We start from the raw sequence: 19,841 nt of genomic DNA, 5'->3' as shown, positions 1-19,841 counted from the left end.
TGGATGCAGTTTGTTTTTAAGTGCGCATTTGCATAATTGTATGGTATCGTTAGACTCTGCTTCAGGTTCATTCCTTTTTTTTTTTTATCAAACAAATATGTATTTTTCTCCTCTAAAAATCCCTGTGAAAGCAGCCCAGGCCAATGTATGACGAGGGGGATTCCCAGACGTCTATCGAGGATGAAGCTGCTTATATTTCATCACGTTTAAAGACCTGTATGCAACAAAAGGCTGTGGAAATACTGTATTTAATGATGAAGCTATGTGGTCAGTTACCAGACCTTTATTATTGTGTGATCTTGTCAGTTTTTCATTTTTCCACGTAGACTTTTTGCTGCAGGCAGTCGCTGACAGACGAGTAAAACTAGAAAGACAATTTGATCTATATTATACAAACGTATCTCATTAATTAGCCAAAAGAAATTATCTGGCAAAACGGCAACAAATAGCTTTGTGGTTTCCCTGGCTAAGAATACTAGTCTCAAAATAATTGTCTCCTTTAATAATTGGGTTCTTTTGTCACTTTCCACAGAACAACCTCCTCGTAGGAAGGCCCAAAGCTAACGCAGCTCCAAAGACAATAAGATGTGTAAACCCAGATTAGTAAGAGTGTGAGATTGAGACACACGTGGCGCTTTTTTTCCCCCCAGAGTTCGCTGTGAACAAAATAGCCAACATCACAACAGCGACAGAAAGTTATTCTGACTAATAATTAAAAGAATTTGCATTGCTGTTGCCAACACCACTTAATAAAAAAAAACAGCAGAGAAGTGCGTGGTGGTGACTGGGATTGGGCTGTGTGTGTATGTGTGTTTGAGTGTGTGTCCCTCAGCCATGGGGCCTTGTGCTGCAGGCACTCTCAGTGAACAATCAAAACAGCTCAATTTAGGCTTTATCTACAGCTCAAGCATGCACACACACACACACACACACACACACACACACACACACACACACACACACACACACACACACACACACACACACACACACACACACACACACACACACACACACACACACACACACACACACACACACACACACACACACACACACACACACACACACACACAGGGCTGAAACAAAAGGACAGTGAAGTAAGGCAGGAAGAAAGCGAGTGGAAGGGGACATCAGTGATGTATTGCAGTGATGATGGCAGCAGTTTGGAAGGTCAGGTAAACTTGGAATTCGATGCACACTGCACCTGATCAATATCTCTACCTCTACCTCTCTCTCTCTACGTTTCTTTTTCTCCTTCTCTCCCTTTCACCCAGGAATAGAAGACCTGGCAGTATTGACTGGTGCCGACCACAAGGCAAAAGGGTCAATCAATTAAGAGCACACATATGAGCGCACATCAAGGCAAAGACATAGAGAGTGACAATGTGTAATCAAGTGTTCACTGTACCCCCTTTTTTTCTGTAAGTCACTCCAGGGAAAAAGAATAGAATAGATTAGAGTAGAAGAGACGAGAAGAGAACACACCCTTAGGCACAGAGTAAGTTAAGTCAAAAACAAAACTGTTCTCCACTCCAGTCTGGCACATCCCACATCAATTACACACGAGTAAAAAGACACCAAAAGGACAAATAAATTCAGACAATTAATTACACAACTGTCGGACTAAGACAATTATCCTGAGTAATTCCTTACAATTGTATGTTTTGTTTCTACTCAAACAAGAAGAGTAGGTAGTGCCTTATAAGAGCAGATCTGTGTGTGTGTGTGTGTGCACTGTGGGTTCGTCCTCTATTGCAGTAAAACTGCAGCCACTGCTCCCACCCTAAGGCCAAAAGAGGTACTGCAGGTCAGGGAACGAGCACTGTGGCCCTGAGCAACTCTGTATGTGCCACTATTTCCACAAGGTCTCTGCCTTTTGTTCTGGCTTTAAGTGGATCATAAAGATTGCCACTTTACAGTGATGTGTGTGTGGTTATTCATGGTTTTCTATTACATTACGTTCTTACTGGCAACCCCATGTGACCTTATATACAAAAAACCAAGCAGGTTTCAATATGAGATAAACATACATATATATGAATGAGTTTCATTGAAATAGAAGAGACGTGATGGGAACTAAAGCTGTGGTGACAGAGACAAGGAATGTCAGAGCAATTACACACCGCGCATGACTCAAGGCCACCTGCAGATGCCAAGGGCTGCATTGTACAAAATATTTCAGATGTCAGTGTTATTCTGCAGTTCCAGGTGGATGTGCTTTTATGAAAAGGAAAACTAAGCTGTGTAACCGACACCACGTTTGAAGCACGAGGCTGAAGGTGGAGAGACCTAATGTGACCAAATTGGACACGAAAACCTCCAACAATCACAGAAATGCATAAAGGATGTGAAGGCTGGGAAAACAGTCACACAGAAAGGCACAATGCTTCAAAAATATGTCAATAAACCAACGTTATTGACAGTTTGGAGCTAACAATAGTAGTGTGCGTGTGAGTGTGTATTCTTGGCTGTGGTCAGGGTTGTTATGGCGATGACAGCGCTTCTGGAGGCTCCTCGCCTGTTCCTGTGTGATTGTCCTCTGTAGGAAGTGATGTCACGTGTTTGTCTGTGTCCCCCCACCTCGACACAGGAAAAGGACCACTGTGCAGATGTTTTCTTTTTTTCTTTTTTTTGGTTTTGAATCAAATGAAAAAAGTCAATCTATCAATGCAGGGGTCCAATAATATCAAAGAAGTTGGCTGAGGAACCCTTCATGATTGTGGGTTAGGGTCAGGGTCAATATGACAAACATTAAGGGAAACAAGAAAAAGGTTCATTCTGGGACAAGTTTGGCTTCACATTTTACGTTTGTATTCAAAAAATTAAATTCAAGTCTTATAGAAGAGATTGAGACAGACAACAAAAGCATCACTACAAATATTTAAAAATGCTTTTGCTTTTAAGAGTTGCAGTTTGTTTCTGGCTACTTCTTTCTTATCATACTTTAAAAGTGCTACAGAATTTCACTGTTGCACCACCTGACAACTCACTCAATCACTCATCTTCTACCCCTTTATCCTGCACATGAGGGTTGCAGGGGTCACTGGTGCCACTCCCAGCTGACATAGGCTAAGGCGGCATACACTTTGGGCAGGTCACCGGACCATCACAGGGGCTACATAGAGACAAACAACTATTCACTCTCACACTCACACCTACAGGCAATTCAGAGTGTCCAAAGTTGCCTAATCCCCAAATCTGCATGTTTTTGGACTGTGGGAGAAAGCTGGAGAACCCAGAGAAAACCCACGCACAGAACATGCAACATGCGTTAAGTGCTACCCCAACACCAACAACCTGATTTTTAGCCAAATAGAAGATTTAAAAAAACAATTTTCATGACAATGGCGGTACAATCATTGTTTTTGTCTCATACACAGACAGTTTTCATCTCATATTATAAATATTGAGGTAAATTTTCTCCTTAGCTCTTTAAGCACTGCAGGGTGCCACATTTCATCAGCACAGCTTGTGTCTTTTTTAACAGTATTATGTGAGAATTTCAATAATACATCAAGCACCATAGGTACTGTGCAAAAAAAAAAAATCATCCAACTCTGCGCCTCTCGTGTCTTTATGTGTGTATTTATGTATGTGCGTTCATAGACTCACCTACTCCTCTTCACAAGTGACAGCGCTGTAGCCAACAAGCACTTCTGCCCATTTTGACTGGGCAACAAGGGCTTAATGACAATGTCACATAACAATGGAGAGGAGAGGGGAGTACAGCAAAGCGCTCCAGCAAAACTATCAGCCTGTCAAACAATGGCTCGTCAGCCCTGATCTTCTCTTCTCACTCTCATTGTGGTGCAGATAAACAAATCAAGCACACACCCTCACCTGCACGCACGGGCTCATAGACACAGCTTATGCTCGTTTTTGCAAAAACAAGCAGGCTCATTAACACAAACATGCATTAGCACACATGAAGATGTAGACAATCAACAAAGTGCAAACTAGTTTGTCTCCCACACACACACACACACACACACACACACACACACACACACACACACACACACACACACACACACACACACACACACACACACACACACACACACACACACACACACACATAGAGGCAGTATAATTGGCTGTACAAGCAGGGTTTGATGACAGGCCCTTAACAATAGGGAGCAGAGCAGCCTAGCTATCTGCCTGTCAGACAATGAAGGGGGTACTACTCAAGAGGTTGTCACCACCAATACATGTAAACACACGCACAGGAGAGAAAAAAAAAAGCCTCACAAAAATAAAAAGACCCATGTGAGTGTGTGTGTACATGCCAGTAGGAACACACACACATACACACACATAAACGCGGTAATTCAGAGCACTGCCATTTATGTGAAGAGCGCTCCGTTTTCCAGACTGTGAGTGGAAGTGAATTTGCTTTTTCCGTCGAGTGCAAGTCAGGTTGGATTAAACAACACTTGGCAAGTGCAGATGGGTTATCATTGTGCATCTGTGTGTGCATGTGTGTGTGTGTGTGTGTCTGTGTGTCTGTGATGATGCCCACAGGCACTTGGGTTTGATGCAGGCAAATCTGTAAACAGCCCCCTTCCCCTGTCAGGACCCATCTCCCTCTTTTCACTCTCTCAAGGTGTCCTTTCACTGTTCTTTCTCATCATCTTTCACTTTCTTTGCGTCTCGCCTGTGTGTTGCCATCATCCTGTCTTCTGCAATTCTACTCTTGATTGTTGTCAACATCTGGGCTTGATGAGACTTCTTTGAATTGTTGTTTTAAATCGATAAACAGAGGGACAACAAGACAAAAAGACACAAAGAAAGACTGGCTCACTTTATAAGCATGCATCTATCCTCTAAGAGCATGACACAGCATTTATACTTAGACATAGACGTATTTTTTAACTTGGATCATCAAGAGCTTTATCACAACTTGTTGCACTTAAATTCTTCCTCCTATGTAATTTTATTACATGACTGTTTTGTGTGGTTGCCTTTTAAAGTGCAGCACCAATAAAACAAAGACTGCTGCAGTGTTGGCTAGTAATTAACTGGTCTAATGAGGATTTGCTGTTACTGACAGCCTTGGAAACAAAGAAAAGAAAAAGATCTCTGGGATTTTAATCATATTGTTACTATACATGAACGCAGCTCTGTTAGAGGAATAGAAAAAGTAAATGTCTGTGGGGAAAAAACATTATGTATTTAAAGTAGGCAGCCAGTCATGGAAATCAACAACCTTCCAAACTAAACAATTTCATATGTTCAAAGTCAATTATTACATTTCCTTATAATACTTTGCCTGAATGTGTTAATCCGGCAGGTTTGCAGTGACGCTGGTATTAAGGCATGCTTTGAACACATGCATATTGAGGCTCATGTAGATATTCCACTTTAAATGATTTGTTTGATACAGGGCCACACGGTTGGTGCAGTAGTTAGCAATCTTGCATTTGCAGCAAGACGACCTGAACAAGGGTCTTTCTGCATGGAGTTTGTGTTTTCTCCCCGTGTGTGTGTGGGTTTTCTCCAGGTTCTCATGCTGATTTGGGGATTAGGCAAAATGGCCGTGAGTGTGATTGTGAATGGTTGTTTGTTTCTATGGCCCATTGATGGACTAGTGACTTGTCCAGGGTGTACTCCACCTTTTGCCCTATGTCGGCTGGGATTGGCACCAGCACACCTTTGTCCTCATGTGGAGGATAAAGTGGTAGAAGATGAGTAGGTGAGTTAATGTACATGATTGATCATGATAAAATCTAAATGAATATGCTGGTTTACTGATGAAAACACTGTGAACTGTAGGACTTCAGTTTGGATCTCAGGAGTTCTGAGCACATGCTGGGATACAGCTGACAGTAGTGAACTGTTCCGTTTGTGCAATACATTAAAATAGAATGCATACAATGATCTGGACACATGTTTATATAAGATATGCTGTACTACAGCACTTTTTATTACATACAACTGCAAGACAAAATGCTAATGCTAAAACAACCTACGTACTTCCTACTTGATGTACTTCAGTCATGTCCAGTAAGCATCATGATGTTTGAATTGTTTATATTATTAACTATTTTATGTTTGTTATTTGAAAACTGTAGTATGTATATATGTTTTTTCCTCTCAATGATAAATAATACTGTCAATTTGTAAGGAATTGACTGTGCAACAAACTGTAGATGCACTCAATCTGATGTATCGTCTAGGTATCTGTTTTCTCATGTTCTACTTGTTTTGTTTTTTTTAAAGGTACAGAAAACTGTTGTTCAGCTAATTCACTGAAAAAAGGTGCTGTGTCTAACACTTGGATGTAAGAGAGCTACCAAAATGAGAGGTGTGGTGCTAAGAAAAAAAAATGAATGAAGAAAAGGACCAACGAGCCAGAGTTAAGTAGAGAGGAGTGGTGCAAATGGTGTCTGGATTGCAGTTCGATGGATGGCAAGGCAAGGGATCAGAACGTAACACTTGACCCTGCAGCACTCTGAACACTGATGACATAATGACCGTAACACTGCCTGGTTCAGGACAGGAAAGAAGAGCATTGTGTGCGATGGCATCATACACAACTACAGCAGCAGTGCACTTTTGAAGATGAGGTGTACTGTAGTAGATATGAACTGCATGTTACTTGGAAAAAAAGTGCTTGAACTCAGTGGAAGAAGTAACCAAAGCACCAAAGGACATTGAGTTATAGAAAAACCTTCAAAAACCTTTTCCTTTTAAGGATTTTGAACATCCAGGAAGTTTAATAAAGTTCCCATAATTTGCCATATTTGACTAAATTGATATGAACTATCCCTTTATTTCATATCTTGTTGGTGCAGAACTAGTGCTACATAAACTACGGCGTTGTACTTTGCTCAAAACATTAAAACTGAAATGCGTGTATGTACTGTACATCTGTGTAACGGTGTAAGTGTGCGCCTATCTACTGTGTAAGTATTAGGTTTGTTTATGTGTTCCATGTAAGTGTAGCAATGTGTGTGTGTTTGCCTGTGTCCCAATGAGTCTAATGGTCCCCGGAGGCAGGCCAGTGTCCATCAGCAGACAGCAGGCATTAGAGCCCTGCCCAAGTATCGATGGACCACTGGTGCTTGACAACGGCCCCACCCTGTGGTCACAGGACAGGGTGTGTGTGTGTGTGTGTGTGTGTCTAATAGACACGGAAAGTGTTTCTGATAGATACATATATATATACACACAGAAATACAGACAGTGGTGTCTGTGAATGACCCCTGACCTCAGGCTATGTGTCACAGCGCCGTGTGTGTGTGTGTGTGTGTGTGTGTGTGTGTGTGTGTGTGTGTGTGTGTGTGTGTGTGTGTGTGTGTGTGTGTGTGTGTGTGTGTGTGTGTGTGTGTGTGTGTGTGTGTGTGTGTGTGTGTGTGTGTGTGTGTGCGTCTGTGTGACTGAGGGGCCGTCCGGCTGTCATCGATCTCACACGCAACAGGCCAGCACTTAACACTTGGACTGTAGCAGCTAATACACTCACACCCTCTATTACTGCCCCACTGGAAGCTCAGCGTGTGTGTGTGTGCATGGCCTTCTGCCAATCCCACACTGCTGCTGTTCAATGGCAGCACAATAGATTACACATATAACAGTGTAATGATATATCTCCATCAGACAGTCTACTCTTTTTCCTGTCCTCTCTCCACTCTCTCCAACCCCATCCATGTTTCATTCTACAGCGCAGTCAACATAGAAGGGGATCATCACTGCATCATGCCTTTTTTTGTAGTATACGCAAAAGTTATAATGACCATGCAATCACTTAACTGAAACTTTGGACTCATAATAAATTATAGAAAAGATTAAAAACACAGGCTCCTATTAAAAATAATAATAATAATCCATCCATCTTCTACCGCTTTATCCTCTACACGAGGGTCAGCTTACATAGTCAAGTCAACTTTATTTCTCGAGCACATTTAAAAACAACCAAGGCTGACCAAATTGCTTTACCGAGTTGAAGGCATAGCAACATAAAAAGTATAAAAAATAAAATCAATACAAACATAAAAGTAAAACAGTAACATAATAAAAAAGGTAAACTCCGAGTTGACCATTTTGACCATGAGTGAAGGCCAAATAGAAGAGTCTTTAAGTCTTTTTGAGTGATTTAAAATGTTCAAATTAAAAGGTACAAAGTAAAGGTGGGGTACACCCTGGACAGATCGCCAGTCCAATTTACCTAATCCCCAAATCTGCATGTTTCTGGACTTTGGTAGGGAACCAGAGAACCCAGAGAAAAGAAATGACCGGGTTGACAAAACATTAGACTTATTTACGTTATCAGTTGTGACTGGGATGTTTGTAATCCTAACCATAATGAAAAAAGTCCTCTGAAAAAGTACTTATTTTAACCCAAGCCAGAATGTTTGCCGAGTGACTTTTGTGCCTACAACAAACAAAGTTGTTTTTGTGCATAAGCCTGAACAAATTGTTCTCATTATTTATCAAGGACTTGAGTTGAGTTGAGTGTTCTGCGCTGAGATTTAAAAATAGCTGGCTTCCACACAGCAAGAGAGTTTATATTGCTGCACCAGTAATCAGATGTTGATACAAAAGCAATAATTATGATAACAATAAAACTTTTTAGAATGTCATGGATACAAAATTTGAGAACTCTAAGCAAAGAAAAGCACTCAATCTTTCCTCAGTGTCACTGTAAACAACTTCTCCTTAATACAAGATAATCCTTTATTAGTCCCACAATGGAGACACTCACAATTAAAGCATTTAATCAGATCAGAACACCTAAAGAGCTGAAGATCAGATATATAGTAATGCAGAGTGCACATATCCATAAGAACAAAACATAATAGTTGGTTGTGTTAAAGGAGGCAGAGGCTAAAACATGATGCTATTGTAGTACATCATTCTTTAATATGCTTACTGCATTTTAGGATGAATTTCAAACCAATGTAAATGCTGTACATTTGCTATGGTTGGTTATTTGTGATTCTGGGTGACAGCTCCTCTACGTGGTAACGTATAGCTCTAGAAAAGACTTAACTATTAAACTCCCGGTGAGTAAAACACCAGCACCTTGGGAAAGAAAGTCTTGTATTACTCTGCCCTTCATTTTCCCCAGCACTAACTTGACAAAGCAGCTGGCTAACTGAGGCTAAATAATGCCTTATAAACAACTTGGACTTTATCTGCTATCTGGCCTCTCACCACAGATGCCCGGGGGCTAATGTCCAAATGAGATGGTTCATTTCAGCTCTCTCTGTCTCTTGATCTCTTCCACTTTCCTTTTTCTATGTTTATCTACATGACCTTGTCATTTTCCCCCCATGGAGGTAAAGGACTGAAGGCAGGGCTGGTTTCGAGAGAAGAGGCAGGGTGAGGGTGAGGAGAGAGGAGATAAAGAGTGATGGCCATGGCTGCTGGGGTTTTTTTGTATGTGTTGAAGAGACGCATTAAAGACAGAGAGGGGAGAGAGACATATATGGGAAGACATGGAGCTTTAGGCCACAGAGCACAGGCCATGCAGCCTCTTAAGTGATCTGATTGCTTCTCTTGAGAACTGCAGTGACTGTGCTCAGAATGGTGACTAATAATACTAATAATAATATGTACATTTAGACGGACAAACAAAAAGACAAACAAAATAGATCACTGTCTTGTCTCATATTGACAAATGAAAGCAATCAGTAGCACACAAAAAAAGGAACTAAAGGACCATAATAGGTTTCAGATGATCACTAAAGCATCGTTTGTGTTCTTGTATGTGTTGATTTGTGAGGACCAACAATCATATAAACCATATGAGTGAGGACGTTTAGGAAAAGTGATGACATTTTGGCTGGTCCTCACATGTTTGAAGGGTGAAGACTTGGGTTTAGGTTTAGGGTAAGGCACTTAGTTGTGATGTTTAAGGTTAGGGTATAGGGAATGCCTTATGTCTATGAGGGTCCTCACTTCGAAAGCTGCACAAACGTGTGTGTGTGTGTGTGTGTGTACGCGATGAGAATGGGCTTAAGTGACAATCATTGATTAGCTTTAGGCTTATGGCTTACATAGGGCACGCCATGTGTTTTGGACTCACGCAGAGGTATCAACATACATACAAAGATCCACAATCAGACCCAACATATACACACACGTCTGTGAAAACCGACTGTGTAGGCTTTGGTGGCACCACCACAGCTTAAGTGCTGTTTGGCATAGTCTCTTCTGAATGATTACACACCATTCTTCCTGAACATTGTACCTATAGTGGTGTTTATTGGTAGAAAGCACTGTTAAACATGTTATTGCCCCAAAAAATATACCACTGATGTTTTACTGTGATGTCATCTGGTGACTGCCATAATTCAGAATCAATGTTTATCTAGTATGAGTCTTAAAAAAAAAAAAAGAGTACACACACGCATACACACATTCATATGGACTCAGAGCCCCCCCAACTGGAAGTCAACACTGACAAAGTTCTGTGTTTACATAAATGGAAGCCCCTCAACGTACAGTGGCTTACTGTGATTGTAAAGACACACTACTCATGCATCTCTCTCAATATGTGTTCCTCTTGTGCTCTCTGCACTTAGACACTTCACACCAGTTATGTAGCTTATTGTATTAGTGTGTGTGTGTGTGTGTGTGTGTGTGTGTGTGTGTGTGTGTGTGTGTGTGTGTGTGTGTGTGTGTGTGTGTGTGTGTGTGTGTGTGTGTGTGTGTGTGTGATAGAGTTATAGCTAAGCAAACATTTTCCCACACACAGTCCAAACAAAAGACAGGTGACATTTACATTCGCACACTCACACACGCATATGCACAAACATGCTCATGCACACCATGAAAGAGGTGCAATTAGAGCATCCCACTCCAATTAACCAGCTCTCTAAACAAATCCACATTAGGCCCTCCATTGTGGCTGAGCTCGAAAACAGCCACTTGGGAACGTAGCATAAAAGCTTTAACTGTATTTCTCCTCCAGGACACGTGCTTGCGTGCATGAGTGTGTGTGTGTGTGTGTGTGTGTCATTTTACACATCCACAGACTGGCAATGGCTACACATTGGCACAGAATCCAGGCTGTTATGATTGTGGTGGTGATGGGAAGATTGTGCAATCACTGGTGGGTGGAGAGAGTGAGAGGAGGCAGAGAGGGAGGGAAAAGGCACAGCAGAGAGGGTGAAACAGGGAAGCTGTTAATAGAAGCAGCACACAATGGAAAAAAAATGAGCCTGTAGCACTGACATGATAAGTTGGTGTGCAAAAAAAAATCTAACTTCTTTTTCACTGGTCATTCCCAATGTACTGTACTTTTCAAAAGCCTCTCATCAAATTATATATTTAGGAGTCTGTAATCATATCCAAACAGCCAAAAAAAAGACATAATTCTAGCAATATTCCAATTAAAGCAACCAGTGATTTAATTTGCTGGTGCACCTGTCATTAACTGACCTGCATACCCGTCACGGTTCATTGTTATTATGTGTGTAATGCAAGTCTTTTCTTACAGGCAATTTGGACTTCATGTACATGAAAGACACTTTTTACAGTGTGTCCTAGTAGGAGAGAAGAGGTCAGACAAGAAGGGTTTTGGCATGTATCCCTTGCATTGGTTGCAGTGTAGCCTGCCACTGAAGGTTTTCCAGACATGGACTACACTATTTGTTTTTATTATTTCTTTTTTAAAACGTTATTTATTAATGGCTATTTGGGCAGGAAGAGGGTTTTAAACAAATGAGGATATAAAGGATCTGAGGGTCTCGACTTATGGCTACATACCATTTATGAACTAATTCTGTGTGTGTGTGTTAAAGAGAGCAGAGAGAGAGAAGGTGGTGGTCAGGTTGGGGTGGGGGTATATTCAGCCTCAGTGGACAAGCACAAAGGTCTATGGCGCCATGGCCTGCTGTGGACAGATAGAGGGACCGAGTAAGAAGAGGGGCGTGTGTGTGTGTGTTTGTGTGTTCATGTGTGTGTGTGTGTGTGTGTGTGTGTGTGTGTGTGTGTGTGTGTGTATGAAAGAGTGACAAAGAAAGACAGGAAAAGAAATCGATAAAGTAAAACAGTTAACAGTCTAACAAAAGTTGTGTGCCTCAGAAGTGGCACAAAAATCAACATATCCAAGTATTATAAATCACGCACAGGTACGTTTTCACAGTTTTCATTCATTCATTCAGTCATACATCTTTTTAAACTCTCAACACTGACATAAAAAGTTTTGGGGGGGTTTTTTGTTTTGTTTTTTTTAAAGCCTCAGCACAACCTGGCAGATCACAGTTCAAACAGCCACCACAGCTTCAGCCGACTGAGATACACTACAGCTAGTTAGTGTTTGAGGGAGAGTCTCTGAGGGCCACTTGAAAATCAGTTAACTTTCCCCTCAGAGGCCTGTGGTAACTCACATTTGCATTTAGCACACCCATTAGCGTCAACACCTACTTTAGAGTTGGTAGAGCCAACTGACAGTTAAAGGCCCCCATGGGGCTATTTAGAGAGTCTCCAGACAGAGAGAGACCGACAGTGAGTGAACAAGTGACTGTAGCAGTTGGTGCGGTGAAGCCATTCAGTGAGTCACCAAGCAAGTTAATGGATTCTTGGATAAATATCAAACACATTAGCAGTTTCAGCAAAGACATGTTTACAGGTTGGATGGCTGATAATCAGCTGCTGCACTCCTCTGTTCGGTATTTTTGATTTGAAAATAAAAATGGTCCCAGAAAAATTATTTCAATAGGATGGGAAACCAGGGAAAGAGTATTAGTTTTCTTATCAAGTATCTATGTTGTTTAATAGTAAATTCACTTCTGAAAATCAGGTGAGGTCAGGACACAGAGAGCATCTCTGAGGTCAATGGCAGAGTATCACACAATTATCTAAAGGGCACATCATCTCAGTTGTAATATGTGACTTGGTAGGTGCATAAGAATGACTTTACTTAGTTTATTAACAGTGATTATTCTTAAAATGCCTATCTAACACTAAGTCAAATGGATTATAATGTAACCACAGTATTCCCGCAGACAACACACAGGCCCTAAATGCTATTATTGGGTTTAAAATGACCATTTTATTTTTTTTCTTTACATCAGATAATGACCATGAAAACAACACAAGGACAATGCAAAGTAAATGAAACACCCTGAAACAGTGTTTGGAGTGGAGCCAAAACCTATTCCCATATGCCAATGCAGCCATTTACTATAGCTGTTCAAATCCCCGACCAACACACTAATCACATTAATCATCTGTTTGTTTTAAAACATCATTACACACACACACATAGATGCACTTACATGTCCACACACTTGTGCCTTTGGAATTACACAGTGGTGCACTTGACGGGTACAAGAGGGAGGAGAGCCAAATTAACTACCATGCGCTAATCACTTAGCTCTCTAATGGAGCATACTCAGCACATTTGTATTTGTGGACACATTTGGGAGGCATGCAAACAAAATATACATGTGCAGTGAATGTGATAATAAAAAGAGAGCGTAATCTACATTCCTAAAAAAATAAAAAAAATATACTGGGTACATTCATCTGCTTTAAGAAAACACCAGTTTTAAAATGTGTCTGTGGTTTTGTTAATTGAAGTTCCTTTATACCTTTAAAGAACTTAAGCTCAAAATGTTTTTTGCTTATTTTAACCATAAAATGTCCTGTGAGTAAGTGATTTTTGCATATTTTTTCTAGAATAACTTTCAATAGCTGACATTAATTGTCCATTTACCTTGTGCTAAAATAGTGTATTAACAAAAAAACACATAGTTGTACATACCAGTTAAATTTGAAATTTGAACAATATAAAACGTGTTTAAAATGCCATTCTCAATGATTCGCTGGCTTCCTACAACAGTGTGAGTGGAAATGTGCAATTTATCCTTTGTAACTTGATCGATAGAACAAGGTAAAAAAAAAAGGTAAAGGTAAAAAAAAAGTAGCAGCTCGAAAGTCTGTCATTAACAATAAATTGAATATCACTCGCACTCACTCATCATCTACCGCTTTATCCTCCACACGAGGGTCGCGGCATTGAGGGTTTGTAGTTCTGAATTGTTCACTTTGCTCACACACAGAGTCTGTGGGAGATAATCAGGATATACTATATACTGGTATTTATTGAGTGTAGCAATTGAAAGCACTTCTAAGCTTTTAAGACACCTGGCACCTTTTTAACTTCAACGCAAAGCTTTTAAATGTATAACATATTTAAAGCTTGCTTGATATGCCCTAGGTGGCACAGTGTTCCAAATATTAATCACCAGTCAGTGATATCACACTCTCGCTCACTCACTTTCATTGTGTGTGCATGTATGTGTTACTTAGGTGAACAGGCCTGTGAATGCTGAGCTTAGGCACCATGGGGGACATTGCCAGGAGGGGCACACGAGGGTTGGGTGACTTAAATGGAGAAAAATCCAATAATTGTATCTGTCCAGAGGGAGGGTGAGCTTTTAGGCAGGGAAGCGACCTGTTATTACTCTTTCTTTTTTCTTTCTCTCTATCCCCTAATTCTAGAGAGAAGGGGTAACCTAAGAAAGGGAGGGGACAAAGTGGAGAGACATGAGGGTTACAGACTGTGGTGGCTGTTATGTCCTTGTAATTAGCTGAGTATTAGCAGTGGTGACAATGCAAGAGCACTGGGCAGGGAAGCACCCTTTAACGCTCTACTCATTTCCTGAACTTAATCCCCACCGCTTACTGGTAATAGTGCGCACACATGCAGACACATGTGCACGCACAGACAAACACACACACTAACTCACTCTCTTTCATTCAAGCACAAATTCCTGTTGTGCTCAAAGTCATAATGGTGGTTTACTGCAGGGAATTTCAGCCTGTGTGCATGTGCATGTCTTGTTAACCTTAATGTGTGCATCTACACATTAGCATCAAATGGTGCTCACAAATACAGCAGTGACTGTTAACTTCTCCAACGTCAGGGAGCCTCCAGCACCCGACACTACTTCAGGCAAGTCCCCGTTCCTTGTTTTCTCCAGTGAACGGATGAAGGAGACAAGGCTGCACAAGCAAAAAATCAATTGCTTACAATTAAATCAACTGGCAACTCTCTCTCTCTCTCTCTCTCTCTCTCTCTCTCTCTCTCTCTCTCTCTTAATGTGCCCTCAACCCACTCAACTCTTGCTTACACTTCCTCCAGCCCCAACCTCCTACACCACAAAGTGACACACACACACAGTGCAGTGCCCGTGTGCACACAACGATTTTACTTTGTGGTTAAATTTAATGAAACAGTTGCAGTAACAATGGCTGAAAAATAGTACATTTTTATGCAACTGACGAAACAAACTGTAAAAAGTAGTAAAAAATATAAAGTAATAAAATATTTAGGGGCACTCTTGTTTACACAAACAAATCAAAGAGCAGCTGCCACCAATAAAATGTTTGACATGACATAATACCATATTTACTGATCCACTTTCATCTCAACAAGTAATACAACTAAGCATTGAGGTCTAAATAACCGCTACCTGACCACAGCATATTAAACCATAATGGCTAAAAATCAATGTATAACTAAAAAGCCGATGGCTCAATTGTCAACACCCAAACCATATATTTAATCTCTTTTAAAGCATTAATTAATCATTTACATGAGCTGTATTCTAAAAGCCCAGTTTGGGTCACCTGGTTTTTTATGTAAATTAGCCCATGCAGTAGAATTTCGGACACAAAAATGAGTTAAATATCATCACGAACATGAATTAATTTTCTTACTAAACTGATATCTTCCAAAATGCCACTATTTTATGAGGAGGACTAAAATCTGTGTTTTAAGAAATGTGTTTTTATGAAGAAATTGGATTGACTGATGACAAAATCCACACAGTAAGTAAAGGGAGTTGTGTGTTAGTGGCTGTAATCATAATAGACATATGCAACATCTAAAATAAATGAAGAGAAGTGTTGAGATAAATAAAATAAATTGCTTGCAAATGAGCAATTAGCATCCGCTCTGAGGAATAAGAGATAATAATGAGAATATGGGCATGGAACAGATTCTGAGGAAGCTGACAGCGTTCATGTTTAACATTGATTTTTGTTCCATGAGCTTAAATAAAAATCAGAGGAGCCACCTGAGCTCAGTCCAGAGCGCACAGTAGAGAACATTTTTCTATAGAGAGCATGTTATAAACAGCACAGAGGGGAACCACAAACCTTGTCATTGACACAACAGTCAATGAGTGAGTGTGTGTCTCTCTGTGTGTGTGTGTGTGTGTGTGTGTGTGTGTGTGTGTGTGTGTGTGTGTGTGTGTGTGTGTGTGTGTGTGTGTGTGTGTGTGTGTGTGTGTGTGTGTGTGTGTGTGTGTGTGTGTGCATGTGCTGCCAGCTCCCGGTCTGGCACTACTGTCTAACAAGGTCTAATTAGCACTATGGCACAATGAATTAGCATAATTATGCAAACAGGGCTCCGTGGTAGGCTTGAAACAAGGGGAGGCTACGGGGGGCACCTATTGCAACACACACACACACACACATATGTGCAGTACACATGCACGCACACACACAGTCACTAAGGACGCTTAGCAACAAATTAAACATACATACATGAGCATGATAGATTCACTACAGAAGAAACACACACCTGCCCAACAATGTGAAAAACCAACAAAGAACACTGCTCTGATATGTAGCGATGATTGTCTTGTTCAAAAGGACAACATTTCTGTAAGTGTAACATATGCAGACGTTTATAATCTCAGAGAGCCATAGAAATGAGCGGGTAACTGCCACCAGTTCACCGCTGCGCTCAATCATGACACTCAAACATTCTGGGCTTATAGCATTTACCAGCGGGGGTGATAGGTGAAGTCTGTGGTAGATAATAGGGATGACTGAGAGGCTGAAAGGCTAGAAAGCCTTTCACACAATGACAGCCGTAGTGAAGAAGGTGCTATTAAGCTTCATTAGGACGCTTGGCTCTTGATTACAAACACACACTAATGCACTGACGCACAGCATCGCTTTAACTGAGGATTTAACATGTGTGGAAGAATCCAAACACCAACAACACACAGCAAAGATACATTTTGTCCTGCGTGTATACATGCGAGTTTGGACTTTATCCTGCAACGTCAAACCCAACAAGTAACCCCACAGCCGTAAAAGTCCTCTTACCAAAAGCCCTGCAATGTCAACAAGCTCTACCTAAACCCTCTCAAACACTCACTCACACACACACACACACACACATCTCCTCTGATGCATTCTTGGTCATCCAACCCCAAGGGCCTGTATTGTGTACTAAAATCCTGATCCCTAGCAGGAAACAAGCACCCCTGAAACCCCAAACAACGCCCGCACAAAGCTCTCTTACAATTACAAGCTCCCACTGTCAGCAAAAGATCCAGGAAGGCTGGAAGTTCAGAGTTCAAATAGTTCAAAGTGATCGAGTGAAATGGGACAAATCGTTCAGTGACAACATAATGAGTTACAAATTTAAACAGCGATTCCGTGACTTGTGGATGACCACCAGAGGGGGTGATTTGTGAAAACATAAATAAAACAGTGTATATTATACATTTATTTGGCTCAAATATATTTAGCCAAAGTAAAAAAAAAAGGTTTTAAGGCATATGAACAAAAAATCTGCATGTATTTTCCCAATGTGATTATGATATAATTTTGAAGTTTTCTTCTCAGTGACATGATGTCATTTCTACAAACACTCCATTACTTGAATTATAAACCATCGTCACTGAGACCCCTTTCCTTTCTCCTCTCAGCTTGAAGTAAAACCATTGACTTCAGCTTATCGTCACCTTAAGAAAAAAAAAAAACATATTGTTCAAATACGAGCACATTGGTGGGACAAGCACAATAGCCAGGAGAGAGGCTCACGCTGAGAGGGGGTAGCAATTTTAAGCTGAGTCCACACATTTTGGAAGCAGTGAGCTAATCCAGGCTAGACTTTTTAGCCTGCTATTCAGGAGGACAAGGAACCCTAGGATTTGGGCTTGTCCACACCTCAGGGGTGAGGGATTATCAAGATAGCAGGAAGGGTGGAGAGGGTGTGAATGTGGCCAAAGAGAATATGTATTAACTAGCAAGACTGTGCAGATTTGTGTGTGTGTGTGGTTATATGTCTTTGTGAGCAGCACACAAAAATAGATATGAGTGAGTTTGTGTATTTAATGGGGATTCTCTCTGACTAACACCCTCAAAAATAGACCCCTGAGCTCTGACAGGGTCACCTCCAGGCCTTTCAGAGCCTCCTCTCAACCAGTCCTAATTGATCTCACGCATTACTAGTCCCAAACATGGGATGGAGAGGGAGATGGCTGGCTCATTGTCTGAGGAATGAGGTCCCCTTTACTAGTGGCTCTCCACTCCTTATGTGTGCACACACACACACACACACACACACACACACACACACACACACACACCTCCACCTCTGGCATGCCCACCCACCATCTCCCCCTCTCCCCTCCTCTATGCTCTAATCTCCGGCTGTGCTAATCCACAGGCCAAGTCAGGAACTCAGTTACCCATCTGGCCAAGCATGACTCCAGCTGGGAGGAGAGAGGGATGGAGGGCTGTGAGGGCAGAAAGTGGAGAAATGGTAAGAGAGAGGTAGTTTGGGACAAAGGGTTGAGGGGGTATCTACAGTAAGCAGTCTGGACATGTCTGCTACGACGGGAAATAAATTAGGGAGAGGACTCTTTAGACACATGTCTACTTTATAGAAAAGCAGAGCTAATTGGATATCTGCAAATTACAAAGAGCACAGTGGGGGCCTATGCCACAAGGCAAAAACATGATGACCTCTTAAAAAGTATTGATCCTTTAGTCTCCTTGTAGAGAAAAGGGATTATACATACTAGCTGCTCTGTCATGACTTATATAGTCTGATCCTTTTGTGCATTGAAGTAGCCTCAAGGTACGACCTTCAACTCTGACCCTGACTCCTGTGGGGCAATCAGGCTGGTCATCACTAGTGTGTGATTAGAGCTGCATGATACGGTTATAAAAAAATAAAAAAAACATTAGAAAAAAATGTTGGGATTATTCTGACAGATATTATGACTGCTATGTAATTCGTAATTGGTACAACTGATCATTTTTGCATCTTAACTATCATTTTCATGAAAAGAAATATAGAAATGAGTCCATCAACAACAAAACATTTTCTCATCTTCCTGCCGCACTGCTGAATTCCATCAAAATGATTGTTTTGTCACACATTTTAATCTTCATAAAATAACTGAAGAGTCATTTCGGTTTAGTAATTGCCCTTGGTCGGTATTACAATCGCAATCATTTAGTCTTTGTACAGCTCTTCGTGTTACTCTTGTCATAACTCTTCACAATATGGAAATCCAACCCAATAACCAAATGGATAGCAAGAACTATATCTACATTTAATAACAACAGCAAACACATGAGGAAGGGTCTTTAGAAACACCTTCAACAAGTGAAAATAGAGATGTCATGCCTAATCACATTTGAAATCATATTTTATTGGGTTTTTTTTATTACGGAGTATAACACGCTGAGTGTGTCTCTTACATGATGTAGATAAGTGTTATTGATCCTGGTCCTGGGTACCCACTGCCCTGCATGTCAGGTGTGTTGATAGAGCAGGGAACATCTAAAACATGCAGGGCAGTGTGTCCCAAGGGCCAGGATTGAGAAACACTGATGTAAGTCAAAAAGTTTTAGAACACAACTATTTTTCAGTTTATAAGGAAATTAAAGCAGCTCAAACCAATAAGATCAATAAATGGTGTATAGGACATGGTAAACTATCCAATGTATTAGTAAAAATTAAGCCAGCAAAAACTAAAATAAACACAGGCCTTTCTCAAAACCTCAGTAATCATACAGCTGCAACAATGAGAGTAACAATTCCTACAGGCACCCCAGGTTTTATT

The 19,841-nt window shown here is 40.9% G+C and overlaps 1 protein-coding gene across 1 annotated transcript in view; it reads right to left on the bottom strand.

Moving 5' to 3' along the window:
• camkmt (calmodulin-lysine N-methyltransferase) overlaps nt 1-19,841 on the bottom strand; it is a gene marked incomplete at its 5' end in the record, with an annotated part of 96,304 nt that overhangs the window by 72,592 nt on the left and 3,871 nt on the right. The window lies entirely within an intron of this gene.

The sequence above is a fragment of the Microchirus variegatus genome (genome assembly GCF_963457635.1).
Source record: "Microchirus variegatus genome assembly, chromosome: 11".
Lineage (NCBI taxonomy): Eukaryota > Metazoa > Chordata > Actinopteri > Pleuronectiformes > Soleidae > Microchirus > Microchirus variegatus.
This window is presented reverse-complemented; position numbering and strand designations above follow the sequence as displayed.